We start from the raw sequence: 11561 nt of genomic DNA, 5'->3' as shown, positions 1-11561 counted from the left end.
TTTATTTCTATTGTTTGTCCATGGTATTTATTTGTGTTTGTCAACTGAGCTGTGATTGGTGTGTTTTTTGGTGGAACAGCACACAGATACTGTATATGGTCAGGCAGGAAATTGTCTTTGATTTAAACCAAGTGATTTCTCTAGGCTGGTTTCTCCACATAGTAGGCTACTAATAGACTACCTGATTGGAAGTTATCCAGTGATAATGGTATGATGAAGCCAGATATAAAGTAGGGATGTTGAAGTGATGTGATGGCATGAACAGAGTTCATAGCAGTAGAGGAACAGGCTATTTATGAAGTTTATGGAACGAACAATGACACAGGATTCATCACTTTAACTTAATATACATGGAGCATACCAAACATTAGGAACACCTTCCTAATATTGAGTTGCACCTCCTTTTGCCCTCAGAACAGCCTCAATTCGTTGGGGCATGGACTCAACAAGGTGTCGAAAGTGTTCCACAGGGTTACTGGCCCATGTTGACTCCAATGCTTCTCACAGTTGTCATGTTGGCTGGATGTCCATTGGGTAGTGGACCATTCTTGATACACATGGAAAACTATTGAGCGTGAAGTTCTTGATACAAGCCGGTGCGCCTGGCACCTACTACAATACCCCATTCAAATGCTCTTACATGTTTTGTCTTGCCCATTCGCCCTCTAAATGGCACACATACACAATCCAATTCTCAATTGTTTCAAGAATTAAAAATCATTCTTTAACTTGTCTCCTCCCTTCATCTACACAGATTGAAGTGGATTTAACAAGTGACATCAATAAGGGATCATAGGTTTCACCTGGATTTACCTGGTCAGTCTATGTCATGGAAAGAGCATGTGTTCTTAATGTTTGTATACTCAGTGTTTGTGTTGAACGGGTTGCTTCAACAACAACAAAAAACACTTCCTCAAATCCTTTGTTGGGAAAATGATATTGTTGAGAAACCTTCAGTCTTTCTTTGTTTTCCTAAAGCAGTAGAGAGAATCTGTTCATGAGGTTTATAATGGTTGAAACAGAGAACATGACACAGACATCAAGGCATATAGTGTGCCTAGATGTTTCCATGGTTACAAGCTTTGTAACATGTTTAAAGCTTTGTAAGGTTTTAATGAAGACTTCTAACAGTCGTTATGCTCCTCTGTGATAGTCTGTGACTTTATTCCCCCCACTCAACTCTCACTTCATTAGTGATGATTATGATTCAGCGTGCTACGTTTTAAGACTTTGATGTAAAGATAAACATGGAGAGCTTTAGTATTATCCCCATGGAAAAACAGTCGTTACATTATCAACCTTATCATTTCACACCAAACAAGTTGCATCAGAGACTTACACGCACACTCTGAGGCAACTTTTATAAGCCGCATTTGAAGAGAATGAACCAACCAAAAGTGTTCTTGCATGCTTGTCTGAACGTTTCTTTGTTACAACTAAAAAACTCTTCTACTAACCTGATGAAAACAGTCAGATATGACATTTTCACATGCAAGAGACCACACTGGCAGGATTATAATGGGTCTTGTCTGGTCAGATTAAACTCTTTTGAGGATTGGGGATTGACTGTTTCAGATGCTAATCTGATGCTAATGCTAACCGTCTGTATGGTAAATGGGTGAATAGGTGATCACTGAGATAAAGATAATAGATTAGTGGTGTAACAGAATAATAGATTATTAGCTAGCTTCCACTGATATTAACCCCCTGCTGTTAGCTTCATTGGGTCTTCAGTTTAGCATTGTGTTGGCAACGGCCCACAATGAGTCCTCCATATCTGACTAAGAAGGGCCTTTCCATCCTATACTAGTGGGCCTAAGTTGCAGACAATTCAAAGAGCCATAGTCAGGTTGTAGAGGCTCATTTAAATGACTCAGTACCATTAATAAGCTTGGTACAGATGCTATCTTTCAGAAGGGGCTTTTCCACCCTATAATGGGCGGAAGGACTAAGCTTTTCGACACAGTCAATTAGTTAGCCTGTGTAACAAATAAGCATTTGATATCTTTCTCTTTCTCCTTTGCTTCTTCCTGATTCTCGATGCCTGGAAATCCCCGGGAGATTTCTCAGAACACCTCAATAGTCCTCATTCCTTGTTATTTTCAGTCACACAACATTTCAGTGAATGAACATGGGAGTGAACTCAGGTTTTTGCTTACCAGGTTGCTTGCTTGGCATTTCAAACGAATTGCATCGTATTACAATTCAATCTATTGAAATCTCTCGGAAAAAAAGCTTAACTGTAAATAAGGGAGGTAGCAGACCCAATGAAACGTCTTTGTTTAATGTTCAGTTTTGATAGAACAAGCTGATCTGTTGAGGAGGGATGCTGTTGTATAATGACGACATAGAGTCTGTTGGACTCTTGTGATTAGACAAAACAGAGCAATGAAGATATTGTGGTAGAATGAATTAAATTGGGTTTCAATATCAATGGTGTCAGATGACATATTTACCCATATTCAGTGGTTCACTAGTTGGCTTTTGAAAGGTCCTCAACAATACAATTTGAAATAACAGTTAACTTCCCAACATGTGGACTATCAAGTGTGAGGTATGACCTTACACGATTTCAACAACCTTCCAGTTTAAACATACTGACAAATGTGTTAATGCAGATTCTAGATCCAAGGTTTTCAACTTGGCTAGAGAGATAGAGATCAGTGCTTGATCTTTGACCCTGCTCTTGTCAGTCCTATAGTTATGGGGGTGTATGCCTTATGATTAACGAGACATGGTGTGATCATAACAACATACAGGAACTCAAGTCCTTTTGTTCACCTTACCTAGAATTCCTTACAATCAAATGCCGACCGCATTATCTACCAAGAGAATTCTCTTCGATCATAATCACAGTTGTGTATATCCCCCTCAAGCAGACACATCGATGGCCCTGAAAGAACTTCATTTGACTCTATCTAAATTGGAAACCATATATCCTGAAGGTGCACTTATTGTTGCTGGGGATTTTAACAAGGCTAATCTGAAAACAAGGCTCCCTAAATTGTATCACCATATCGAATGCGCGACCCGGGTTGGCAAAACCCTGGATCATTGTTATTCTAACTTCCGCAACGCATACAAATCCCTCCCCTGCCCTCCTTTTGGAAAATCTGACCACGACTACAATTTGTTGCTCCCAGAAACTGAAACAGGAAGCGCCCGTGCTCAGGTCTGTTCAACGCTGGTCCGACCAATCAGATAGCGTCAGACAATGACATTGATGAATACGCTGATTCGGTGAGCGAGTTTATTAGCAAGTGCATCGGTGATGTTGTACCCACAGCGTCTATTAAAACCTTCCCCAACCAGAAACCGTCGATTGATGGCAGCATTTGGGCAAAACTGAAAGTGCAAACCACTGCTTTTAATCAGGGCAAGGTGACCGGAAACATGACCGAAAACAAACAGTGTAGCTATTCCCTCCGCAAGGCAATCAAACAAGCTAAGCGTCAGTATAGAGACAAAGTAGAGTCGCAATTCTACGGCTCAGACATGAGAGGTATGTGGCAGGGTCTACAGTCAATCACGGACTACAAAAAGAAAACCAGCCCAGTCGCGGACCACGATGTCTTGCTCCCAGACAAACTAAACAACTTCTTTGCTCACTTTGAGGACAATACAGTGCCATTGACACGCCCTGCTACCAAAACCTGCGGGCTCTCCTTCACTGCAGCTAACGTGAGTAAAACATTTAAACGTGTTAACCCTCGCAAGGCTGCCGGGCCCAGACGGCATCCGCAGCCGCGTCCTCAGAGCATGTGCAGACCAGCTGGCTGGTGTGTTTATGGACATATTCAATTAATCCTTATCCCAGTCTGCTGTTCCCACATGCTTCAAGTTCCCAAGAAAGCTAAGGTAACTGAGCTAAATGACTATCACCCCGTAGCACTCACTTTTGTCATCATGAAGTGCTTTTAGAGACTAGTCAAGGAACATTATAACACCCCCACCCTACCTGACACCCTAGACACACTCCAATTTGCTTACCACCCCAGTAGGTCGACAGACGACGCAATCACACTGCACACTGCCCTAACCCATCTGGACAAGAGGAATACCTACAGTACCTTGCGAAAGTATTCGGCCCCCTTGAACTTTGCGACCTTTTGCCACATTTCAGGCTTCAAACATAAAGATATAAAACTGTATTTTTTTGTGAAGAATCAACAACAAGTGGGACACAATCATGAAGTGGAACGACATTTATTGGATATTTCTAACTTTTTTAACAAATCAAAAACTGAAAAATTGGGCGTGCAAAATTATTCAGCCCCTTTACTTTCAGTGCAGCAAACTCTCTCCAGAAGTTCAGTGAGGATCTCTGAATGATCCCATGTTGACCTAAATGACTAATGATGATAAATACAATCCACCTGTGTGTAATCAAGTCTCCGTATAAATGCACCTGCACTGTAATAGTCTCAGAGGTCCGTTAAAAGCGCAGAGAACACCATGAAGAACAAGGAACACACCAGGCAGGTCCGAGATACTGTTGTGAAGAAGTTTAAAGCCGGATTTGGATACAAAAAGATTTCCCAAGCTTTAAACATCCCAAGGAGCACTGTGCAAGCGATAATATTGAAATGGAAGGAGTATCAGACCACTGCAAATCTACCAAGACCTGGCCTGTGGAAAGAACTGAAAACTGCTGTTCACAAATGCTCTCCATCCAACCTCACTGAGCTCGAGCTGTTTTGCAAGGAGGAATGGGAAAAAATGTCAGTCTCTCGATATGCAAAACTGATAGAGACATACCCCAAGCGACTTACAGCTGTAATCGCAGCAAAAGGTGGCGCTACAAAGTATTAACTTAAGGGGGCTGAATAATTTTGCACGCCCAATTTTTCAGTTTTTGATTTGTTAAAAAAGTTTGAAATATCCAATAAATGTCGTTCCACTTCATGATTGTGTCCCACTTGTTGTTGATTCTTCACAAAAAATACAGTTTTATATCTTTATGTTTGAAGCCTGAAATGTGGCAAAAGGTCGCAAAGTTCAAGGGGGCCGAATACTTTCGCAAGGCACTGTATGTAAGAATGCTGTTCATCGACTACAGCTCAGCATTCAACACCATAGTACCCTCCAAACTCGTCATTAATGTCGAGACCCTGGGTCTCGACCCAGCCCTGTGCAACTGGGTCCTGGACTTCCTGACGGGCCGCCCCGAGGTGGTGAGGGTAGGAAACAACATCACCCCTCTGATCCTCAACACTGGGGCACCACAAGGGTGCGTTCTCAGCCCCCTTAATCAGAGGCAAAAAGAGACCAACGATAACCCTGAAGGAGCTGCAAAGCTCCACAGCGGAGATTGGAGTATCTGTCCATAGGACCACTTTAAGCCTTACACTCCACAGAGTTGGGCTTCACAGAAGAGTGGCCAGAAAAAAGCCATTGCTTAAAGAAAAAAATAAGCAAACACGTTTGGTATTCGGCAGAAAGCTTGTGGGAGTCTCCCCAAACATATGGAAGAAGGCACTCTGGTTAGATTGAGCTTTTTGGCCATCAAATAAAACTCTATGTCTGGCGCAAACCCAACACCTCTCATCACCCTGAGAAAACCATCCCACAGTGAAGCTTGGTGGCTGCATCATGCTGTAGGTATGTTTTTCATTGGCAGAGACTGGAAAACTGGTCAGAATTGAAGGAGTGATGGATGGCGCTAAATACAGGGAAATTCTTGAGGGTAACCTGTTTCAGTCTTCAAGAGATTTGAGACTGGGACGGAGGCTCACCTTCCAGCAGGACAATGACCCTAAGCATACTGATAAAGCAACACTTGAGTGGTTTAAGGGGAAACATTTAAATGTCTTGGAATGGCCTAGTCAAAGCCCAGACCTCAATCCAATTGAAAATCTGTGGTATGATTTAAAGATTAATGTACACCAGCGGAACCCATCCAACTTGAAGGAGCTGGAGCAGTTTTGCCTTGAAGAATGGGCAAAAATATCAGTGCTTAGATGTGCCAAGCTTATAGAGACATACCCCAAGAGACTTGCAGCTGTAAATACTGCAAAAGGTGGTTCTACAAAGTATTGACTTTGGGGGGTGTATAGTTATGCACGCTGAAGTTTTCTGTTTTTTTGTCTTATTTCTTGTTTGTTTCACAATGAAAAATATTTTGCATCTTCAAAGTGGTAGGCATGTTGTGTAAATCAAACGATACAAACCCCCCAATAATCAATTTTAATTCCAGGGACTTCCTGGTTAGGCAACAAAATAGGAAAAATGCCAAGGGGGTGAATACTTTCGCAAGCCATTGTAATGTTAGCGGCTGTGTTTGCCACATCTCTGTCAGACAATAATTGACTATGTCAAGGGACTTCCTGGTTAGGCAAGTGTTGACTGGAAATAGAGAAGAACATGCCAGATTGTATCTATTTTGTGACATTTTCAAATATATTGTTGTAATGTCATCAAAAAGGAAACGAATTTACTCATTGCAGCTTTATCACCACCTATTTTGTATTGAATGCAAAGTATTGACATATGAGTCAGCACTCTTGAAGTATAGCTCTTTGCAATGAATGCAGTGTATTTACTCAACCATCAATACTGTTGAAGCATACCTTTTTGCATTGAATTCAATATATTTACTTTGTATTAATAATGTACTGACAGACGTCAATTTGATTGAGTTGTCAACTAAAGTAAATTAAAAGTGAAATCGACCAACATGTGAACCATGTCATTGGATTTCGGTTCAAAGTTGGGTGAATAAAAAACAAAAAATGCAAAAAAATCCTTTACGATAATTATGATTTTTTTTTGCAAATCCAATTCATTTTCCATGTTGTTTCAATGTCCTAAGAATGAAAAACATACATTTTTTTCTTTGTTGAAAAGACGTGGAAAGAACATTGTTTGTGCCCATTTGGAAGGGCCATACCAAATATTTTATAACATTTAAAAATAGCACTGTGGCCTATGGAGGGGGTTGTTTTTGTGGAATTCATTATGTATTGTCATGGTTCTCTCTGTGATCATGGCTGAGACCAGGAACAAATGATAAATGTGCATATACGTGAGCTGTAGAAATCTCTCTTTTGAAAACCAGTCCTGTATAGCTAATCCCTCTTTGGAAACAGAGTCCTTGCCTGTGAATGTGCAGCGTCATAAGGAAAGGCTTGTTCCTTTAGCTGACTGCTTGCACGCCATACCCTTCAGTAGCCATGCCCCATAAAGCTACAGTCACAGGCCTGGACAGAAAACCCAGAAAATAGACAACAACAAAGTGAGGTTAAATGAGGGATCCACTAAAAAAGAGAAAGGTAAATCTCGAAGACAGACACCTCTGTTAGAAGACGGAGAACATTCAGTGAAAGCACAAGCTAGCCAGCCAAACTCTTTTCATTGCTCGGTTTCCTCAACTGTTTTCTTCACAGTTGGAAGCCAGTGGTATGCAAGCAAACTGCTCTTAATGAGAGTAAGAGAGATTACTCAGGACTTGGAAACCCCAGATCTCGCAGAAGAGTTAACATAATAAATGGTATTGGTTAACAAGAGTCCCACCTCTTTCTCTATAGGCCTAACTGACTGGGACATGGTCGAAATCCCACTACTATACTACACCTTACCCCTGTTCTTGTTGTTGGGTGTCCATAGCAACCGTGTTGGGTGGTTGAGGTATGCCTCCAGCCTGAGAGAAAATAAGTTACCAGTTAGTTCTGACTAATGCCCCCCTCCCAGGCACTAATCGTAACTACCTCAGTGTCTGTGTTTAATGATGGTGAAGTCACGCAGAGAGAAACTGGTTTGCCTTTTTATATTTTACAGCCCTGAGTGAGCAATAAACTTTTCTGAAGTTTGTGTTTGGCCTGGTCTCTAAGAAGGCCTAATACAAATATAAAAACAGTAGTTCTTCATTTGATTTATTATGTGTGATTATGATATTAGTTCTTCATCCTTGTTTAATTTGTATTCACTGTGGTTTGTCTTGTGAAAAGTTAGGACAACAAATGCAGTCTTACTAAATTCAGTGGAAAGAATCAATGGAATCACTTTATCTTACTTGTCAGCAATACTTCCCAGGAGCAGCAGGGGGCAGCAGTGATGCCACCCCCGATTAACTGCATGGATGGGCTTACTCAAACTTCATATGGGACATACTAGCTGAACTTTATAGTAGCTACATCCTTTTCTGAATTCAGTTCAGAATTGGGTCCCTACAAAAACCTTGGACAAAATACAAACATGCAGGAGATATTTCTATGATCCTGTGTCAGTTTGACATGTGGTACTTCAGGGAGCATGTTCATGTTTAACATATACTTTTTAATTTGATCCTTTTTCATGTGAGTTAAGTGAAAGACTAGAGCAACAGAGCATCTTTGTCTTTCTGCCACCTAGTGCATGTTAGGAAGGTTTTTGAATGACAGCACATCAGAGAAAGGAGAGATGGAGCTTTAAACCGCTTTAAAGTTGTTGTGTTCAGAGTCTGTGCTGAGTTTAATTGATGCTGCTGTAACTTTAGCTAGTCAGTTCACCTTTAAAGCTGTTTTAGGATGTAACGTATTAATCCAAGTCATAGCAAAGATAGAACTTTGAATTGTTTCCTATATTGATTTGGGAGCTCTTCTCAGATTTTCTTTGTCACACATACTGTATGTGCAGAGGAAGGGATTCTATGAAGCACCGCCAATCTAAACGGCCGACGTGAGGAGTTTGTCAGTGGGCACAAAGGGAACACAGATAGGGGTGTAGTGGAGGGTAAATGCAAGTAAACACAGTTTACCCACTTTTTGTTTTGCCCAACAGTTTACCCACCTTTTGCAGAAAAATACATTGAAAGTAGAGGAAGCGTTACTTTTTTCACAGAGACCGGCGACCGACCATTTTTTTTACCACTACACCATTCCACACAGGCTGCTGTTGGGCTAGAGCTCCTTTGCACAACTCTACTCATCTCTAAGGGAGTGTACAGTGCATTCTGAAAGTATTCAGACCCTGTGACTTTTTCCACATTTTGTTACATTACAGCCTTGTTGTAAAATTGATTAAAATGTTGTTTTTCCCCATCAGTCTACACACAATACCCCATAATGATAAAGCAAAATATTTTTTTTGTGTTTTTTTTTTGCGAAATAAATACCTTGTTGAAGCACCTTTGGCAGAAATTACAGCCTCAAGTCTTCTTTGGTACAAGTTTGGCACACCTGTATTTGAGTAGTTTCTCCTAATCTTCTCTGCAGATCCAATCAAGCTCTGTCAGGTTGGATTGGGAACGTCGCTGCACAGCTATTTTCAGGTCTCTCCAGAGATGTTCGATCGGGTTCAAGTCCGGGCTCTGGCTGGGCCACTCAAGGCCATTTAGAGACTTGTCGAGAAGCCACTCCTGCATTTTCTTGGCTGTGTGCTTTGTCCTGTTGGAAGGTGAATCTTCGCCCCATTCTGAGTCCTGAGCACTCTGGAGCAGGTTTTCATCAAGGATCTCTCTGTAGTTTGCTCATTTCATCTTTCTCTTGATCCTGACTAGTCTCCCAGTTCCTGCCGGTGAAAAACATCCCTACAGCATGATGCTGCCACCACCATGCTTCACCGTGGAGATGGTGCCAGATTTCCTCCAGAAGTGCCGCTTGGCATTCAGGCGAAATAGTTTAATCTTGGTTTCATCAGACCAGAGAATCTTGTTTCTCATGGTCTGAGTCCTTTAGGTGCCTTTTGGCAAACTCCAAGCGGACTATCATGTGCCTTTTACTGAGGAGTGGCTTCTGGCCACTCTACCATAAAGGCCTGATTGGTGGAGTGCTGCGGAGATGGTTGTCCTTCTGGAAGGTTCTCCCATCTCCACAGAGGTACTTTGGACCTCTGTCTGAGTGACCATCGGGTTCTTGGTTACCTCCCTGACCAAGGCCCTTCTCCCCCGATTGCTTCGTTTGGCAGGGTGGCTAGCTCTAGGAAGAGTCTTGGTGGTTCCAAACTTCTTCCATTTAAGAATGATGGAGGCCACTGTGTTCTTGGGGACCTTCAATGCTGCAGAAATGTTTTGGTACCCTTCCCTAGACCTGTGCTTCAACACAATCCTGTCTCACTCTGCGGACAATTCCTTCGACCTCATGGCTTGGTTTTTGCTCTGACATGCACTGTCAAACGTGGGACCTTGTATAGACAGGTGTGTGTGCCTTTCCAAATCATGTCCAATCAATTGAATTTACCACAGGTGGACTCCAATCAAGTTGTAGAAACATCTCAAGGACGATCAATGGAAACAGGATGCACCTGAGCTCAATTTCGAGTCTCATAGCTAAAGGGTCTGAAAACGTAGGTACATGAGGTATTTCTGTTTTAAATTTTAATACATTTGCAAGAATTTCAAAAATACTGTTTTCACTGTGCCATTATGGGGTATTGTGATGTCATTATGGGGTATTGTGATGTCATTATGGGGTATTGTGATGTCATTATGGGGTATTGTGATGTCATTATGGGGTATTGTGATGTCATTATGGGGTATTATGTTTAGATTGATGAGACACATTTTTTATTTAATCCATTTTAGAATAAGGATGTAACATAACAAAATGTGGAAAAAATCAAGGGGTCTGAATATTTTCCAAATGCACTGTATAAGGCAGGATAGGTTTGTCGTTAACCTCTAACAAATATTGCAAACCTTTACAACCTTTCATGAAAGATTCTAACACAACCAAGAAACACACTGAGGTGGTACAGAGAGATAAACATAGAGCCTTCTCTTCACTGAGATATACTGTACCTGCAACACAGGCCGTTTTGTGGTCGCAGCGAAGCAGGGGGAAACCCAGCAAAGGAAGGTGACACCGGAGACCAGTGACCCATAAAAGGCCGACAGAATCTGGAGGAACCGGGCTGAGTGTTGTTTTGTCCTGCCGGTGTGTGTTTGTGTGTCACTTTAGAAGTCAAACCCCTCAAAGAAAATATAAGATCTGGGAGGATGGAGTGAAGGATGGTGAGTTGAGGTAGTCTTAGTGCCTCATAAGATAGGCTTGGAGGCTTGTCCTCTTAAACCTTCTTGCATGGTGGTGTGGGATTCGGCTGAGAGAGAAAGTAGACCCTGGTTGCCCCTCTCTGAGGAGGGTCCGGATCCAGGGGCTTATCCATCCGAAAAGGGCTCATGCCGGCACCAGAAGTTGAACATATCGGACTGCAGACGTCACAGGGAAACAGTCAGGGGTGTCCAGTAGCGGGTGAGTATCAGCTTCAGTGTGTGACTGAGAATGGCTTGACCTTTATGGAGGGAATAGAACAGGTAATGCTGTTGTTGTATTGGTGGTTCATAACTCTGATGGCTCAGTGTGGGGATTAAAAGTCGGACTATATTTCAGGTTGCTGAAAAATCCCATTACACTAGAAGCAACCTCGAGTAGGGTTACCCACTTTCTGTGCAGTCACACAGGTAATGGGGTCACTAATGTCAAATATATACACTAGGTAGTTTGGAAATGTTAAAACAGTGCATGCCAGAGTAATAGTACGCTGGAGAAAAGCTCAAGACTCATATTGGCAGACTCCAGGATTGGTATTCAGAACACAGGAAGCTTCAGGTCAGAAACAGAGCAGTGACTGCAGGATTGGTATTCAGA

The sequence above is a fragment of the Oncorhynchus mykiss genome, chromosome 18, assembly GCF_057628025.1.
Source record: "Oncorhynchus mykiss isolate SJ-2025 chromosome 18, ASM5762802v1, whole genome shotgun sequence".
In the NCBI taxonomy this organism is placed as follows: Eukaryota; Metazoa; Chordata; class Actinopteri; order Salmoniformes; family Salmonidae; genus Oncorhynchus; species Oncorhynchus mykiss.
This window is presented reverse-complemented; position numbering follows the sequence as displayed.